The sequence below is a fragment of the Gopherus evgoodei genome, chromosome 1, assembly GCF_007399415.2.
Source record: "Gopherus evgoodei ecotype Sinaloan lineage chromosome 1, rGopEvg1_v1.p, whole genome shotgun sequence".
Lineage (NCBI taxonomy): Eukaryota > Metazoa > Chordata > Testudines > Testudinidae > Gopherus > Gopherus evgoodei.
This window is the reverse complement of record NC_044322.1, coordinates 214589617-214609295: the sequence shown is the minus strand read 5'-3', so window position 1 is coordinate 214609295 and position 19679 is coordinate 214589617. Positions and strand designations below refer to the sequence as shown.

The window sequence follows — 19679 nt, the reverse complement described above, 5'->3', positions numbered from 1 at the left end:
GACCAGAGTGTACCAGGCACTGGAATTCCTGGTTGGTGGCAGCGCTACAGGTCCTAAGCTGGTAATTGAGCTTAGAGGAATTCATGCTGGTACCCCATCTTTTGGACGCTAAGGTTCAGAGTGGGGAATTGTACCATGACACCTTCATTGATTTGAGATCTACTATACCAGGGGTAGGCAACCTAAGGCACGCGTGCCACCTTTGGCACGCAAGCCGATTTTGCCTGGCACACAGCTGCCAGCCAGGATCCCGGCCGCCTGCCCCGCTCAGAGCGCGCGGCTGCCTGAGTGAAGTGGAACCGGCAGCCGGGACCCCAGACTGGCGGCAGGCGCGCCCCCGACTCCGCCCTCACCACGCTTGTTCTACGGCTCCCGGGAGTGTGAGCCGCTGGGGCACAGGGCCCTGAGTCTCCTGTAGGAGGGGCAGCGGCAGCTCACATTCCTGGGAGCTGCAGAGCCCAAGCGTGGCGAGGGAGGAGCCAGGGGGCACACGGGGTCTGCCGCCCGCATGCATCCACTGCAGGAGCCCCCCTGCCTGGGGGGGCACCAGGCCGCAACCCGTGCAGGCGCCCCCCCCGGGTTCCCCCCTCACCGCACTTGGGTTCTGCGGCTCCCAGAAGTGTGACCCACTGCCGCTGCCACTCCCGCAGCTCCCCCTCTCCTGCAGCTTCCCCCCTCCCGCTGCCTCAGCACTCCACATGGAGTTTTGCCTCCATGTAGAGCCAGCGTCTCACCAGCATGGGCCTGGTAAGGGGAATCTCGGGGCGCAGTCAGGGAGCAGGGGGAGGGTTGGATGGGTTGGGAGTTCTGGGGGTCCTGTCAAGGGGTGGGGAGTGGTTGGATGGGACGTGGGAGTCCCCAGGGGTCTGTCTAGGGGCGGGGGTGTTCATAAGGGTTAGGGCAGTCAGGGGACAGGTAGGGTGTAGGGTCCTAGGGGGGCAGTTAGGGTGGGAGGGTGTGAGGAGGGGGCAGTCAGGGGACAAGGAGCAGGGAGGTTTAGGTAGGGGTTGGGGTTCTGGCGGGGCAGTTAGGGTGGGGTGGGTCTCAGGAGGGGGCAGTCAGGGGACAAGGAGCGGGGGAGGGTTGGGGGTTCTGACCGGGGCAATCAGGGTGGGAAGTGGGAGGGAGTGGATGGGGGCAAGGGCAGGTCTCTCCGATCTTTTTTGATTGTTGAAATATGGTAACCCTAGGCGAGGGAGGAGCCAGGGGGCGCATTGGGGCTGGCGCCCACATACATTCACTGCAGCCTACAGGCAACCTGGGGGCGCCGGGCCACAGCCTGGGCTGGGGGTGGGAGGGCACAGCTGCTCCCCGCTAGCAGTGCCACCATCGCCTTTGCAGGACTGCTGCCTCCCTGCACCACACCGGCTCCTCCATGGCTGGGACTCGCTGCTGCCGCAAGCGGGATGCTCTGGCACTCTGGTGCCTCCAGAAGGTGGCTCCTCCCTGCCGAGCTGCTGCAGTGGCCCAAGCTCGGCAAAGCCAGTGAGTGGACTCGGGGTAGGGACCACATGGATGGGGTTGGAAGGGCTCGCAGGGGGGCTATGCACCCTCCAGGGGAGTTCAGGGGGCGGGGAGGGGGGAACCTGGTCTGGGGAGCAGCCCCTGGGCACGGCTGGCCCCTGGGGTCTATAAAGGCTCATTGGGGATTTGCCCCTCAATGAACCAATGGGCAAGGTGGAAGTTTCACCTAGGTGGCAAAATATCCTTGCACCGGCTCTGTCCCAGGGGGCGCGTGCACCCCAGGTTAAGAACCACTGCACTAAAGTGATAAGATCTGCATTTTAATTTAATTTTAAATGAATCTTCTTAAACATTTTAAAAAACTTGCTTACTTTACATACAACAATAGTTTAGATTTACAGAGAGAGAGAGACCTTCTAAAAACATTAAAATGTATTATCGGCATGCAAAACCTTAAATTAAAGTGAATAAATGAAGACTCGGCACACCACTTCTGAAAGGTTGCCGACCCCTGTACTATATCATTCTCTCACTAGAAGGGAAAACCTGTAATGGCAGCAGGCCATAAAAGAGACCTAGTTTGGGAATAAGAATCATTCAAGAAATATAGGCTTGCCGATGATGTTTTAAAGGAAATCACACCAGTGAACTGGTGGAAGTCACTTAAGCACTTAGATTCAGAGACTGTTGAAGGGATAATCTCACTTTTAACAGCAGTAACTTCTTCTGCCAGTGTAGAAAGAATATTTTCTTCCTTCAGACTAATTCATTCCAAATTGAGAAATCGTTTGGGACCTGAAAAAGCAGGAAAGCTTGTTTTTCTTTTCCAGATTATGAACAAACAGGAAAATGAAGGTGAAGATGACTGAGTTAGCTGCAAAAGCCAATATTTTAAGTTTCTCATGTAGACCTGGCTGACATAGTCGACTGAATTTTTGTTTTGTTTTTAAATATTTCATTTAACTATTTTAGTTAAAAACAATTTTAACAAAAAACTGATTTTAAAAAAACTTTAATGTTTTACTAAATACAAAAATTCATATGCTTGTTTTGTTCAAATATTACATGTTTGCTGTTGAAGAAAAAAATCCAGAATACATAATACTGTTGTTTTAGTTAGATAAAAATTTAAATGTTTGTCTGGTGTTCTCCTCCTAATGCAGGATGGCAAGAAAATCCTCCAAATATTAATGATTAAACTGTTGAACTGGAGATAGTTCACCTCCCAATAACTTCATAAATATCTGCTTCAGTTATCTTTGGTAAATGAAATAACCAAATGATCATTCATTTTCTGAGATAGCTGTAAAACTACATCTGACAAGTTCTCAAAATAAATCACTTTATAGTGTGTACCTTCTAAAAATGAAACCTACATCTGTGTCTGAGTTGTGAAGAATAAGTATTAAGGTTATAACAACCAACAAGAATGCACTTTTATGGAGAAATCCATGATTAAATCAAGTCTTCCTGACTAGTGATTTAATCAATTTGATTTTAATCATATCCACCCTGTCCACCATCCATGTCATTAATGAAAATATTGAATATTACCAAACCCAGGACTAACCCTAGCAGCACCCCACTATATACACCCTCACAGATTGACAGAGAACAGCTGATAACTACTCTTTGTGTATGGGCTGTCAACCAGTTGTGGATCCACCTTATAATAATTTCTTCTAGATGGCATTTCCCTTGTTTGCTTATGAAAATGTCATGTAGGACGGTGTAAAAAGCCTTCCTGAAATCAATATATATAACGTCTACAGTTTCCCCCTCATCCACTAGCCAGTAACTCTATCAAAGAGGAAAATCAGGCTGGTTTGGCATAATTTATTCTTGACAAATTCATGTTGGGCTATTCCTCATAACCCTGTTATTTTCTAGGTGCTTACAAACAGAGCCGGCTTTAGAACGTGCGGGGCCCGATTCGAACAGTTTCGACGAGGCCCCAGCAAGGATGACTAAAAAAAAACACATAGGGCTTGTACTTACCAGGTGGCGCTCCTAGTCTTCGGCAGCGGGTCCTTCACTTGCTCCGGGTCTTCAGCAGCACCAAAGGACCTGCTGCCAAAGTGCCCCCGAAGACCTGGAGCGCTGCCAGGTGAGTAAAAAATTAAAAACGAGCCTCTAGCCAGGGAAGGGATTCTCAGCCACTTCCCCTCTCCCCCTCGCCGCGGCCCTGCCACTGGGTGCGGGGCCCAATTCGGAGGAATTGGTGGAATTGGCCTAAAGCCGGCCCTGCTTACAAACCAATTGTTTAACAGTCTATTCCAGTATCTTTCCAGGTACTGAAGTTAGGCTGACTGGTGGGTCCTCTTTGTTAAAGATAGGTATTATATTTGTCCTTCTCCAGTTCTCTGGGACCTCATCTGTCCTCCAGAGTAATTGCTAACAATTCTGAGATTGTTTCACTTGTTCCTTAAGTACTATAGGGTGAATTTCATCAGGCCCTGCCTGAAGCCCAGTGTCTTTAGCCTATGAAGGATCTTCAAGCTAGGCATTCCTCTGCCTATCTTAGTGTATCACTGTCTCTCCACACCCAACTGCTCCCTTTTAAGGGCCGTCACTAGGGATGTGGGAGACCCAGGTTTAAATTCCCCACTCTATCTGCTATAGACTAGGGACTTGAACACACTTCTCTAACTTCCTAGGTAAGTGCCCTAAGCACAAGCTATAGACTCATTCTCACTTGCCATCCCAATGAATATTTAAGTGTTTTATTCATAATGGAACATCTTCAGCAGAAACTCCAGAATATCCCCACAGACCAGTGGTTAGGGCACTTGTCTCATTTATTTATTTATTTTGCAAAAAAGACTGACCTGGCCTAGACACCTACCCCCAGACAGCCGCAAATCCTGAGTGGAAGAAGGTGCCCCTGCTTAGGCCACTTCCCTTCTCAGATGGCTCCATGCTCATGTTCCTTCCTGGCTTCTGAAGGATACCTTTCTTATGCCCCTGACTCTCCCCATGCACTGTATCGGGAGCCTGGGCACTTAACGCAGGGCTGTAGATTCCCCCGGGTGGCAGGAGGCCTAAACATTAGTCATCACAATATCTAATGTTTAAATCCCTTTTGTCGACTGAGCCCCTAGTGTTCCAGCCTGTACTCACTGAAGCCAATGGTAAAACTCTCCTAGCTTCAGGGGTGTAGGATCAGGCCTCAAGACACATGTATATGTCTTACGTACCAAATGGTTACTCTAGGTTAAAGTTGCAAGGATGGGAGGAGATAGGCAAAATACTTACTGCAACAAGCTTTTTCCATCTTTAATTTCTGTGAGCCTGTAATACTGAAGAGAGTCTCAGGGAAAGGATTACAGTTCTAGATTTGCAAACCCACTGCCACCTCTATTAATTAAGAGAACAAAATTTTCACTAACAGGCATACATCTCATAATCCCTTCCCTTAACAGTATATGAACTCTTGTTCACTTAAAAAATTTCATTTAGGAGGAAATGTGTATCACTAGGAGGTGGAAGTGTCACTACTGCATTATTCTTAAGCAAGAATTATGATTTTTTCCTTCCTTGTCCATATTTATAACTTTTTGTGTGTGAAAAAAATAGACATTACTGTATTGTGTCTTGATACAATGGCACTTACAAATACCTTAGATTGTCCTAAATAAATTCTGACTTCCAGCCCACCTCATATGGCTACAGTGACTGCTGCAATTGTTAACTAAAAAAAAATTCATACATGGATTTCTAAAATCCCTCAGTGCTCAGTACTCTGGTTTGTAATATTAGAGCTCTTGTTTCTGTGTTAGAAATGTATCTCATTTGTATGTTTTATGTCATTTGCCCTCATATTTCTTAATAAAGTTCAGATATTGCTTTTTTTCTAGGTAAAGTGTGTACTTAAAAAACTTGTTCAATTGTTTCTTAAACAGCTGATTGTGCAATTTATAACTACTTGTTATTCATTTGAAAAGTTATTGGTATCTTTCTAGTCAAGTACATGTAAATTGAAAAATGTTTTTCTAATTGCTGAATATTCTAAATAACTGTATTAAATAGCAGTAGTAGATTCATTGTGAAATGTATTAATGAAGCACTAGTTGTGCTGTGGTTATTGATTTAATTTTAAGGCTCTGTACACGCTGGCCCATTTTCACCATTACTCTATGTTGCTATTACAGCTGGTTGAACAACTCACAGTGAACTTACTCAGATAATTTAAGTATCAGAGGGGTAGCCGTGTTAGTCTGGATCTGTAAAAAGCGACAGAGAGTCCTGTGGCACCTTATAGACTAACAGAAGTATTGGAGCATAAGTACTTCTGTTAGTCTGTAAGGTGTCACAGGACTCTTTGTCAGACAATTTAGCCACTTTTTGGTTTGTGAATTATCTATGAACAGACTTTGATTTTTTGTCAATTTGTTTCAGGAATGTTTGTGTGAACAAACAAGTATATGATTCACGCACAACTACAAATTCATTTTTGGAGAAAGTTGAATTCCACGTTTAATTGTGGTCTATAGGCTAGAGCCTACATTTAGAACTCATACTCCTCTTGATCCACAGAAGCTTGCCCACAGATGTCAGTAGGAAGTTTATACGGAAGTCCAGGGAAGAATCTGGCCTCTACGTAATAAACTAAAACATTTAGTTATCTGTTAAATCACATTCAGTATCACTCACTGGAAAATATTCTCATCTTTAGAATCAGTGCTCACTCTGCTTTCTGTATTTCTTCCGTAGCCTTGTTTCTTTTCACCAGCCTGCTTTTTTGTCTGTGTATGGACAGTTGAAAGGTCTTAAAATGAAATTGTAAATGGGGAACCATCATCAAATGCATTTGTTTCTAGTAGAGTCCTGCAGGGATTTCTTCTTGGCCCTAAGCTATTTAAGATGTTTATCAATGGCGTAGAAGAAAACAAAATCATCACTGATAAAGTTTGCAGATAACTCAACTTGGGGGAATAATAAATAATGAAAAGAACCGGTCACTGATTCAGAGCAATCTGGATCATTTGGTAAACTGGGAGCAAATAAACAGTATGCGTTTTAATACAGCTAAATGTAAATGTATACACCACGAACAAAGAATGCAGGCCATACTTACAGGGTGGGGGACTTAAACCTGGGAAACAGTGACTCTAAAAAAGATTTCAGAGTGGTAGCCATGTTAGCCTGTATCAGCAAAAAGAATGAGGAGTACTTGTGGTACCTTAGAGACCAACACATTTATCTGAGCATAAGCTTTTGTGGGCTAAAATCTACCTCATCAGAGGCATGAAGTGGAAAATACACTAGGAAGATATATATACACATAGAGAACATGAAAAAATTTCTCCTGCTGATAGCTCACCTTAATTAATTACTCTTGTTACAGTTGGTATGGCAACACTCATTTTTTCATGTTCTCCATGTATCTGTATCTTCCTAGTGCATTTTCCACTGCATACATCCAATGAAGTGGGTCTGTGGCCCACAAAAGCTTATGCTCAAATAAATTTGTTAGACTGTAAGGTGCCACAAGTACTCCTCATTCTGAAAAAGATGTGGGGGTCATAGGGAATACACGAGCTCCCTGTCAGCTGTGGCCAAAAGAGCCAATGTGATCCTGGGATACATAAACAAGAAATTCTTGAGGAGTATAGAGGTTATTTTACCTCTGTATTTGCCAGTAGGGCAACTGCAGCTGGAATACTGTGTCCAGTTCTAGTGTCCACAATTCAAGACAGATGTTTATAAATTGGAGAGATTTCAAAGAAGAGCCATGAGAACAACTAAAGGATTAGAAAACATGCCTTACAGTGATAGACTCAAGGAGCTTAATATATTTAGCTTAACAAAGAGAAGGTTAATGGGTGACTTGATTATATTCTCTAAGTACTAAATGGAGAACAAATATTCAATAATGTGGTCTTCAGTCCAACAGAGAAAGGTATAACATGATCCAATGTCTGGAAGTTGAAGCAAGACAAATTCATACTGGAAATAAGGTATAAATTTTAACAGTAAGAGTAATGAACCACTGGAACAACTTACCAAGAGTCATGGTGGATTCTTCATCACTGACAATTTTCAAATCAAGATCTGATTTTTTTAATTTGGGAGTTATTTGGGGGAAGTTCTATGGTCTATGTTATAGAAGGTCAGACTGTATGATCACAATGGTCCCTTCTGGCCATGAAATCTATGGCTCTATCAATCCAAGTACTCCAGTATTCTGTCTCCCAAAATGATCAGAACCAGATACTGCAGAAGGTGCAAGAAACTCTACAGTAGACAGATGTGGGATAATTTGCCTCCTTCAAGTTTTCATGCTACCCACTAATAGTTAAAATTGGGTAAAACCCTTAATCATTATGTTTTATCTGCCTTCTAAAACCCTTTTTAAAGAATTATTAACTAAAACAATTCTGGATATTCTTGTTATCTATATAAATTCCAGTTCCTCTTTAAATCTTGCTAATCAACAGCATCCTGTGGCAATGTGTTCCAAAAGTATGACAAAAGTATTTCTATCCATTCTGAATTTGCTGCTTTTCAATTTTATTAATCATCCCCTCGTTCTTGTGTTACAATACAGTGAACAGAATCTCTCAATCCACCTTCTGTTTAGCATTCACTATACTTACTCTTATTATACTTTTATCATGGCTCCTTCTCTTATTCATCTCTTCTCTAAAGTGAACAATCCCAATCTTTTCAATCTCTCTTCACATGAGAAGTTTTTCATGCCTCTCACCATTTCCATCACCCTTATCTGAATCACTTCTAAGTCTGCAGTATTTTGGTTTGTGATGGAGTGACTTGCACTGAACATGGTCTCTCAAATGAGGGTGAACCATATATTTATTTAGTGGTGTTATACTTTTCATATTATTCTCCATCCCATTCCTTATGCATTCTAACATTTTGTTTGCTTTTTGATAATAAGTGGTCATTAGGCAGATATCTTTGCTGATGGGACCACGGTGATGCCCAGATCTTCTTCTTCAGTTGAAACTGTTAATTTAGAAACCTGTTAAGTTATATGAGTCACTTACATTTTCCCTCTCACATGCAATGCTTTGTACTTATCAACACTGAACTTCAGTTGCCATTGTTCTTGCCCACCATTCACCTAGCTTGGTCTGGTCCTCTGAAGTTACTCACATTCTTGTATGGACAAGAGTAGCTTAAACAGTTTTCAATCACTGCGCAAATGTTATCATCTTACTGCTCACCTTCATTTCCAGACCATTAATAAACGTATTAAACAACACTGGATGTCGTATGAAACCTTGAGCACCGCTTCCTTCATTTTACATTTGGCTCCCTCTTCACATGGATCCCCATTCTGTGCAGCGCATTTTGATAGGCCTCAATTGTATAAACAGTGTTTAAAAAGGCAATAGTGGGACCAGAGAAGCACCTTTCATATCCATTATTTATTTGTATGACAATAGCACCTAGAGACAATAGCACCTAGAACCTATGGAAATCAGGGCTCCACTGAGCTAGCTGCTATACAAACACATAGTAAGAGACAGTCCCTGCTCCAATGAACTTACAATCAAAATAGATAAGACAGACAAAGGGTAGGGGAAGTTTTCAGAGACAGTGGATCTATTTGCTACTCCCTCTTGAAGACTGCAGAATGTGGGGGTGGGCAGTTAGCTGGGCATAAGGGTAGCAGCAGTCACTTGACCACCCCTGAAGATGCCAGAGAAAAGGAACTGGAGATCTCAGGACCTCTCCCCAAATTTGATTCTATAGTAGACATGAGGATGGATGATTATAACCATAAGGAGTCACAGAGTTTAAAAGTTCAAATTTTGAGCTTCCCAGCTGGACAGTTTCTTTTAACTTGGCAATTCCAAGACACTTTCTGAAGCTATGTATACAGTGCAGCTTAAGTCAATATAAGTTATGTCATTCAGGGGCATGAATAAGTCACCCCTCCGAGCAACATAAGTTACACCGACCTAAGCGCTGGTGTGGACTGTGCTACGTTGGCTTCTCCCGCTGACATAGCTACCACTGCTCGCAGCAGTTGGAGTAATTAAGTCAACAGGAGAGCTCTCTCCCATTGGCTTAGAGCCTCTGCACTAACAGCACTACAGTACCAATCTTGCATCAATATAGCTGCACCTCTGTAAGCTCTGTAGTGTAGCCAGAGCCGTAGGTAATAACAAGACAGACTTTCAAATGTGCAAATTTGAGCATCCCAATGTATTGTGGGTTGGGAGTTGCTTCTTACCAAGTCAAAGATGCACATTTGAAAGAGCATTTGAAAAACTGGCCCAACAACCAATAGTAATAATACTACTTTGTATACATATAGAGCCTTTCATCTGGGGATTTCAGTAGGCCTTACAAAACTCAATTAATCCTCAAGACAAAACACCAGGAAGTAGCTATCAGTATCCCCATTTTACAGCGGGGCAAACTGAGAGGTAGCAGCTTCCCAGGGTCAGAGGCCAAGCCCCAAAAAGAATTAAGGTTTCTGAATCCCAGTCTGCTGCCTTAACCACTAGACCACATGTGTATTATAGCCACATGGGAACTGATAACAAACCAGTGTATTTTGCATGCTAACGAGTTCAGCAGGCAAGATTTTCTTGACTCTGCAGAAATGTGGCATTCACACTTGAAATAGCCCTGGATGTGACAGGTGCAAAAATTCAACACTAAAGCTACCGGTTCTGTCAGTGCTCCACTCTATTAATGGACAGTTGGGTGGACAATAATCTTACAACGCTCAGCAGCAATTAGCGCAGGTAAAGTATTCCTCACTCCTGCAGTTAATAAGTGACTGAGAGGCATATCAACTTATATAGTAGGAGCTATTTGCAACCAGCAGTACATATGCAGATAAAAGGGGAGTTTATTGATGGGCAACCTGAGCTTTGTCATTTTCCCAAGCAACACAAAGTCTCACTGACAGGTTTTATGTTGATTTAATAAAACAATTATAAAAACATTAATTATTTTTGTAAATCACTGAGGTTTGAAAACTGTGCAAAAGGTACCAGGCTGATAAACATGCAGTCTGAAGTCCTCCCCTTATAGTAAGTCTGCTCAGCACAAAATGACCCACGGCAATGAGTCTCAGAGCCTGGGTCAACTGACTCAGGCTTGCATGGCTTATGCTAAGGGGCTAAAAATAGCACTGTAGACATCCAGGCTTGGGCAGGAGCTCACACTCTGAAGCCAGGTGAAGGTGAAGAGTCTCAGAGCCTAGGCTCCAGCCCAAACCCAAACGCCTATACTGCTATTTTTAGCCCCACACCACAAGCCCCATGAGCCCAGGTCAGTTGATCTAGCCTCGGAGACCTGCTGCTGCAAGGGGTTGGGCAGAGGAGCCGGGGGCTGCTGTGTACATGCACCCATGCTTACAGCACAACATAAAGTACAGCTTAAGCAACAGCAGCACAGACTGCCCCAACAACATGCTTCTGCCCTTTCTAGAAGGGAAAATGAAGTCAGGCTCAATCCTAAATCCATGCTAACCCAGAGTTCCAGGACCCCCCTGGGGTGGAGGGTACAAGCAGGGCTGTCCCTACCTATGGTGGTGCCCTGCGCAGCCCGAGCATCTCTATACACACACACACCCCTGCAGGGGGAGCAACCACTCTGCTAGGGGACCGGGCCTTCTGCGAGGGGGAGGCTGCGCTCAAGGGCTGCAGGGCTTGGAGAAAGGGGTCAAATTGGGGCTTGGGGAAAGGAGTCAAATGGGGGCAGGGCAAGGGTAGGGGCAGAGCATGGGGGCTGGCCGGGGGATGGGGCTGGCCACTGGAGCCAGTGCTACATACCCAGCATGCAGCTGACTAGGGCACCATAAAATTTGGTACCCCAAATTAAGCGGTGCCCTACGCAGCTGCGTATTCTGCATATGCCTAAGGATAGCCCTCGGTCCGAGCCTGAGTTAAGCCGGGACCCAGAGTTCAAGCCCTATTGTTTTGCAGTGAAGACACAGCCCCACTGGACTTGTGCTCTGGGAGTCTGCTAAACGTATCCCACGATCCCACAGGCCAACTTTCTTTGTCCTTTAGAGAGCCAAGTCTGGTGGACAGTCATGTTTTTCCACACTGCACCATGAACAAAGGGCTAGAGCAGCCACATTTTGAAAGGGCACTAGGAAATCTGGGATATGGGTGGTTGGACTCAGGCTTGCATAATGCAGTGTAAACGCAGACGCCCCAGGTTGGGACCTAGGCATCAACAATTCCTAACCTAGGTTACAAATGAGCGTAGATGCTCAGGCCCTAGTTTAACAAACCCAGGGTGTACTAACTTGAGTTCTACTACTAACGCCGGGCTTACATTGCAGTGTAGACATACCATCTTCATAGCCCATTCAGTCCTTGGCCTCCATGTGGAGACTGCTGAGATGACAGCGTGGTGGCAGTTTTTATGATGAGACCACTTATCCATTTGGAAGCAAGCTGAAAACAAGTCACTTCATACAGGCCACCAAACACAAGTCACTATATACCTGAGCTGGACTGAGAGAGATGACAGAGGTGAACAGCTAGTTCTGTAGCTCATTACTAATCCTCTTTGTCACCCATCAATTTGCTTTAAAACTGCTCTATTTTTCACTAATCTACACTGCGCAACCACTGCAACAGCTTTTAGTTTATTCCATTAAACACAGGTTACTAAAACTTTTCTTTAAGCTGCACAACTAACCAGTCACTTTACTACCTAGTCATTTAGCCCCATTAAAAATATTTTTAATAATCACATTACTCACATTTTACCACTTCAATAAATCTAATGAAAATGCACGTGAACCCAATCCTGGTCCCACTGAAGTCAATGACAGAACTCCCCCTGAATTCAATAGGAGCAGGACTGGATTCTACATCCTTAAGGCATAAACTTGCATTTTTATTTAGACTAAGGGCTCAATTCTGTACCTGAACAGAGCTTGGGTGCAGTGAAAGGAGAAGTGGGATTGTGACTAGCTGATTCTTAGTTGCCCAGCCCTGGCATAAATTAAAAATACTGGGTAGCATCTTTAATTTACGTTGTTGGCAATAGGTATCTCAGGGAGGCAGAGAACCAGCCACAACAAAGCCTCTCTCAGTCACACTCCCTCAGACTTGCCCCTCCTTCTCTTCTGGCAGGTGATGGAGCTGTTGTAAGAGGAAACAGAGTCTCTATATTGGCAGAGATTCCCCTACACAGGGGAAATTCTCCGAGAAGAATCTCCAGAAGGATTAAGCTCACTGTGTGCTATATGAGTAGGCAGCTGGCAGTGCAAAATTGATTTAGCAGACCAGGGAGTCTGACACAAGGAAATTAAGGGGAGTTTAACCTGTGAGCAGGGTAGCCATGTAATTGGAAGATCCACCTCAAGAATGACTCTTTACAAGAGAAAAAGTAAAATAGACAAATATTTTATAAAATCAAAGTAAAAATGTCAAGATTATTTTACAGTAACATTCTATGAAAATTGAGGCCAAAATGAAAACTTCAAAGCAAGATATGTTAGTTCACAAAATGTTTCTTTATACTTAGGATGAAATCTCTTTTAATGGTATCATAATCTACCAGGCAAATTCTTTTGGTACATTTTCTGAGACACTATTTTTATTATTCATTTTCCATCAAGCATATTTGAGACAATTTTTTTTGCAGCCTGTGTGATTTCTGTAAAATATGTGATTAAATAGTTTTATTTTTAGATAATTGTCTTAGGTCCACTAATTTCTCCATAAACCTTCATCTTGAGAAAACATGTATGAGTAGTACTGCTTGCCAATGAATTTTCTTTCACTTGGACATGTATATTTACAAAATACTTTAGGGCCAAAATTCACAGGTTTTAAAATCAGTCCTTAATGGAAGTTTTGCCTGAGTAAGGACTACAGTATTGGGAAACAGTTTGCTATTTAATTCCTGTTATTTCAGTGGCACATTAATCATTGGTCTCCTTACCATTACCCCTTTCAAAATGCTCTAAAACTCCCATTTTCCAAAGTATCCAAGCACAACTCTAGAGAGGCACCAGGAAAGCCCAGCAGCAGAATTTTATGCTACAACATGTTCCTTCTAGCCACGCATCATAGGATGGCACTTAACCCCGGTACACATAACCAGAGGCATGAACACCTTTTAGGCCTGGAATCGGATTTGTGCAAAACCGTACGCTTTACACTGTGCTTCCCACTTTTTGTCCCCATCAGTGAAAATCTTCCAAATCAACCAAAATATATCACCGTCAGTTCCTTTGCTCGGGAAGAAAAGCAGGTGAAGTAAGTCCTGGGCTGATGCGAGCACAAAAGAACCTGCACTAAAAATCGGTGCCCCCGAGGAGCTGGGAGCCGAACGGAGGGGGCAAAGCGGGGCGCTCTGGACTTAGCCGGGGTGTTTGCTCCCGCCCCACTTCTAAGCACACTCCCCCGCAGTCACTGGCGCAAAGCCGCCCCGATGCCCTCCCGCCCTGCCTCGCTCTTCAGCCTTTGCCGGGCTGCTCAGCAAACTCACCTCCCTCCCCGCGGGGGAAGGCGTGCCAAGGCCATGCCCAGCCACGGGCCCCGATCCGCGCTGACCTTGCGAGAAGCAGGTCGGACTTCCCCGGGTCCCGTCCAGCCGCAGGGGCAGCGCGGCCCCTGGCGGTCCCGCCGCCCGGCCCCCCGACAGAGCAGGGCTGGACCAGCTGGGAGTCCTGAGCTGCAGCGGAAGCGGCGCGTCCCCTCTTTGGGGCACCCTCTGCTTGCAGCCGGGAGGTAGCGGCGCCCCCGGGCTCCCCGCCCCGCCCCAGCCCCGCTCACCTCCTGCTCGGCTCGCTGCCTCGGCTGTGCCCAGCTCGGTGCCCGGCCGGAGGGGAGGCAGCAGCTTGCGCGCTGCGGCTGCGGAGATGCTCCAGTTGCTCGGGCTGCCCCCGCTCCTACCCCTCCTCCGGCGCCGGCCAGGGCGGCAGCAGCGGCAGCATCTCCCGCAGATCCCCCAGCGGCAGCGGCGGCACTTGCAGCCTCGCGGGAGCCAGCGGAAAGGGAGGGGTACGAGCCCCTGGTCAGCAGCCGCTCCCCGCTCCCTTCCCCCAGCACGTGGGCACGCGTCTGAAGATGGGTGGACTTACACTCCCCACCACACACACACCTGCATGCACTGAGGCACCTGCTGCACACACCGTACTGTGTTGTGTGTACATCCCAGTGTACAAATAAATCACTCACACAAGTTCAAACAGGCAAATACACCTACTACACAGGTGCACAGAAAGAGCATACATAAATCTCAGTTGCCACAGCACATCCATGCAACCATCCTAGAGCAGGAACATACTGGACTCACATTCCACATGTAATATACTGATATACTGGCTCTGCATGTGTTGCATAGGCAAGGGGGGGCGGGGAAGGGGCATCGACCCCCATACCCACTTGTGAGAACATGAACTCGGGAGCTGTGCAATAGGGGGCTTCCCCCGCCCAAGGCCCCTGACTGGAGCCAAGGTGGTATAACAGCGGAGCCCCTTCCCTTACTCCCCCTCCCCCATTTGGGCCACTTTTGCAGCTCTTCTTGCACTCGCAGGGTTCCCATTCATCATCACAATATCTGAGACTCTCTGGAACAAGGAATTTATCCACAGCACAATCCTATGAGGTAAGGTTGTGTTTCATTTTACATGAACTGAGGCAGAGTGGAGAATGGGGACTTGCCCCTGAGTGACAGGAAAACGTGTAGCACAGCCAGGAATTGATCCACATCACCTGAATCCTAGGTCAGTGCTGTGAACACAAGACCCTGACTGGGGCTCCTAGATAGAAATAAATAATAATAATGGTTAATTAATTATTATTATTATTATTAAATGAAAGTGTAGAACCATTATACAAGACACTGGTGAGCCCTCATCTGGAATACTGTGTACAGTTCTGGTCTCCCATGTTTAAGAAGGATGAATTCAAACTGGGACAGGTGCAGAGAAGGGCTAATAGGATGGTCCTGAGGAATGGAAAAACTACCATATGAGAAAAGACTCGAAGAGGTTGGCTAGTTTAGCCTAACCAAAAGAAGGCTGAAGGGAGATATGATTGCTCTCTCTAAATATATCAGAGGGATACATACCAGGGAGGGAGAGGAATTATTTAAGTTAAATGCCAACGTGGACCCAAGAACAAATGGAAATAAACTGGTTATCAGCAAGTTTAGGTTTGAAATTAGACAATGGTTTCTAACCATCAGAGGAGTTAAGTTCTGAAACAGCCTTCCAAGGGGAGCAGTGAGGGCAAAAAAAACCTAACTGGCTTCAAGACTGAGCTGATAAATTTATGGAAGAGATGATATGATGAGACTGCCTGTGATGACATGTGGCCCATCAATGACTGCCAGTAGCAAAAATCCCTAATGGCTGGAGACAGAACAGTAGATGGGGAGTGCTCTGAGTTACTACAGAGAATGCTTTCCCAGGTTTATAATAATAGAAGATATACCCATCTCCTAGAACTGGAAGGGACCTTCAAAGGTCATCGAGTCCAGCCCCCTGCCTTCACTAGCAGGACCAAGTACTGATTTTTGCCCCAGATCCTTAAGTGGCCCCCTTAAGGATTGAATTCACAACATTGGGTTTAGCAGGCCAATGCTCAAACCACTGAGCTATCCCTCCCCCCATAAGGTTTCTGGCTGCTGGGTCTTGCTCACATGCCCAGGGTCTAACTGATTGCCATATTTGAGGTTGGGAAGGCATTTTCCATTGGGTCAGATTGGCAGAGACCCTGGGGTTTTTCATCTTCCTCTGCAGCATGGGACACGGGTCACTTGCAGGTTTAACCTAGTGTAAATGGTGAATTCTGTGTAACATGAAATCTTTAAACCATGATTTGAGGACTTTAGTAACTCAGTCAGAGGTTAGGGGTTTATTACAGGAGGTCAGACTAGAGGATCACGACAGTCCCTTCAGACCTTAAAGTCTATAAGAGAATAATATCTGTTTATCACTCTTGTATGCCACACTGTAGTTGAGGCAGTTTACTCTAATACTTTGAATAGATAATGGAGATACTACAAAACTGTGTCTTTGAAGCTGAAGATTCTGGGTTGTATCTGTGCAGTTTAGTTGATGCCTGTGATTGGGTATGTGAGTGTAGCCACAGGTTTGCAATATACACACACTATTGTAGTACAGTACTTGGTTCTCAAAAGGTCTTACACGTAACAGAGTTTGTGCTTTTAATCTTTCTTCAGCCACTGCAGCCCCTGATCATTCTTGTTGTTCTTCTCTAAGTTCCCTCTAATTTCTGTTATGAGATGCTTAGAATTAAACATGATGGACTATATTCATCGCTGATGAACTGCACTGGGGCTGCAATGAAGGCATACCACAGATTAAATTGGCCCAATATTCTAGGCATGGTTACTCCTCATGTGGTAATGTAATGAGTGTACTCATTTTGGAATACTCTGGAGAGACCGTTGGACAAGCCTTTAAGATGTAACTGAAAGTGTGATGTTACACCGAGTTAGTTAATATTACTATTATTGTATGATTATTTAACACCCTCCTGTTTCCTGTCATCCATATCATATATTGTCCTATGTCTTGCATTACAAACACAGGAAAGTGATTTGGGATACAGTGCATATGAATGAAACTATAATAGTTCACTTTCAGTTTAGAAAATGTTTGCGATTAAGGGGAAAAGGTGGCATATACAATGGCAGATAAAGTGAAGATGCTTGTGCTTTGAAGGTCAAGGACAAGTCAAAAATGTGCTTTGAGGACTGCTTTCAATCATCAACAATATTTGACCCATACAGAACTCTACATTCAGAGGTGGCGCTAGGCGTAAGCAGACTAAGCATTTGCTTAGGACCCTGAGCAGCTCAAGGAGGCCCCCATTCTCTTTTGATTATGTGTTGGGGGGGGAATATTATTGCTTAGGGCCCCCAATGGGCTAGTTCCATCTCTGTGTAGAAACAAAGAAAAGCCAGGCTATGGTTAATTTGAGAACTGTGCCCAAAGGCAAAGAAGAAAACTGTTTTCATGGTACCATGGCTACTGCCTTTCAGTACTCTGCATCTCCATTTTACAATATAGCACAGTCACAGCTGCTACTAGGGAGACTAGATAACTGAGAAAAATCAAGACACTTTTTTTCCAGGGGAGGAAGAAGGGATATAGTTGTATATATAACACAAAGTCCCTAATATCGGGATGGCTGGTCACCCTAGCTGCTACACACTGGTGGGGGGCTGGAACATTTTGTATAGTGGGGGTACTGAGAGCTATTGAACCAAACTGTAAACCCTGTATATAATGGAAACCTCTTCAAGCCGAGGGATGGGGCAGCAACCCCAGCACCCCTAGTTCCAGCACCTACGTCCACTGGCATTCGTTTTTTGGTCTCACACTGCCTGAGATGCAGAGAAGAATCCTGTTGAACTAGTGCTACAAACTCTATAGTTCTCATATTTTTTTCTGATCAACATTCTTATGGTGGTAGACAGCATAGCAAATATTGTACCTGCTTTCTCAAATGCTAGACTTCTCTTCATGTATTTTTAATGCTGGTATAAGGGGTAGTATTGACAGCTTTGCAGACTGCAGTCTTCTGTCTGTCGCATAGCTACAGCGCAGGCAGTGATAATGCAATGGCTGGCCCACAGAAATTATGCAAACTTTTGTTATTGCTGGACTATACGGATTCTCCTTTTGCTCAGCTAGCAGATACCTATGTTTCTTTAGCCAAAGGTTCTTTCCTGCTGATAACCATCATGCCTGCGTGTCTGCAACACACAAATTCATTACAGAGGAACAGATCTGCAATTATGGGGAAGGCTGAGGTTGTTTCAATGGGTGTAGGAAATGGGAGCAATTCATTCAAGATGACTAAATGCTTTAAACGCTGGACTGGCTGTAACCCTGGAACTTCTTAGTGACAACTAACAAGATGCACTGGGTAAGTGCAGATGGGTTACAGGAATCGCTTGAGTCAGGCATGTACATTCTAGTTCACTAAATAATGTTATGTGAAGTCTCAAATGAAAACCAGAGTCACAGTGTTCATCAATAGCATTGTGAAGTATAGGTGCACATACTATGTAAGCGGTTATGAGTATATACAGAAAATACATCCTTAAAGCCTCTATATCAAGGGGTTGGTCACCAGTACAGGTTCTGTCACACATGAGATGTTTATCCATTTATCTGTTTACATAGTGTGACAAAGTTCCTCTTCTACCTTGGTGGGTCCTGCATTTATTGGCAGATTGCTCACCTCCGTGATCTTCCCCACAGTCTGGGTCAACTTCTCCTGTTCTGATCAGGAGTTGGGAGGAACCCAGGCCCACCCTCTACTCCGGATTCCAGCTCAGGGCCCTGTGGATTGCAGCTGTCTATAGTGGCTCCTGTAACAGCTGCATGACAGCTACAATTCCCTGGGCTACTTCCCGATGGCCTCCTCCAAACATCACCTTTTTCCTCAACACAGGACCTTCCTCCTGGTGATGGTGACACACTCACACTCACACTCACACTCACACTCACACTCACACTCACACTCACACTCTCTTCCTCTCCTCTGGCTCCTCCCCCCCCCACCTGACTGGAGTGAGCTCCTTTTTAAACCCAGGTGCCCTGATTAGCCTGCCTTGATTGGCTGCAGGTGATCTAATCAGCCTGTCTGCCTTAATTGGTTCTAGCAGGTTCCTGATTACTCTAGTACAGCCCCTGCTCTGGTCACTCAGGAACAGAAAACTACTCATCCAGTGACCAGTATATTTGCCCTCTACCAGACTCCTGTACACCACTGGTCTGAGTCTGTCACATAAGATACTGAGTATTAACTTGTTCACAATGGGTCTCCTATCATCAGTCTGACTGAATGCAAATGAAGGATTATAAGAACTTCAAAAAGAAACTAATATGAATAGAAAAACAGGGGAAGAAACCCTTATCTAGAGGTGCACTTCAAAGATTTTCTTTACTATATTTTGAGGGCAAAGAAGATACTTGGGCACCTGGGAAGTAAATAAACAACAAATTTGCTTCATTAAAGTGGGATCTAAGGCAGGCTTGGCTGAAAACACTGGAGAAAACTTTGGGAGAGATAAGCTTCTTTATACAAGAGGATAACTTCTTTACAGTGTTGTTGTAGCCATGATGGTCACAGGATATTAGAGCAACGAGGTGGGTGAGGTAATATCTTTTATTGGACCAACTTCAGTTGGTTGAAGAGACGGCTTTCAAGCTTACATGTAGCTCTTCTTTAGATCTGGAAAAGGTACTCAGTGTCACAGCTAAATATAAGGTG

General features: G+C 44.8%; 1 protein-coding gene across 3 annotated transcripts in view; it reads right to left on the bottom strand.

Moving 5' to 3' along the window:
- CASR (calcium sensing receptor) overlaps nt 1-14265 on the bottom strand; it is a 190409-nt gene extending 176144 nt beyond the window's left edge. Inside the window, exon 1 of one of the 3 annotated variants that reach the window (XM_030535075.1) lies at nt 14196-14265. The gene's annotated coding sequence lies outside the window, so the exon portion shown is untranslated. Of the gene's footprint in view, nt 1-13908; nt 13955-14195 lie in introns of those variants that run through there. The other 2 variants (XM_030535095.1, XM_030535085.1) reach the window with 2 other exon arrangements.
- Between the last annotated feature and the right edge of the window lie 5414 nt (nt 14266-19679).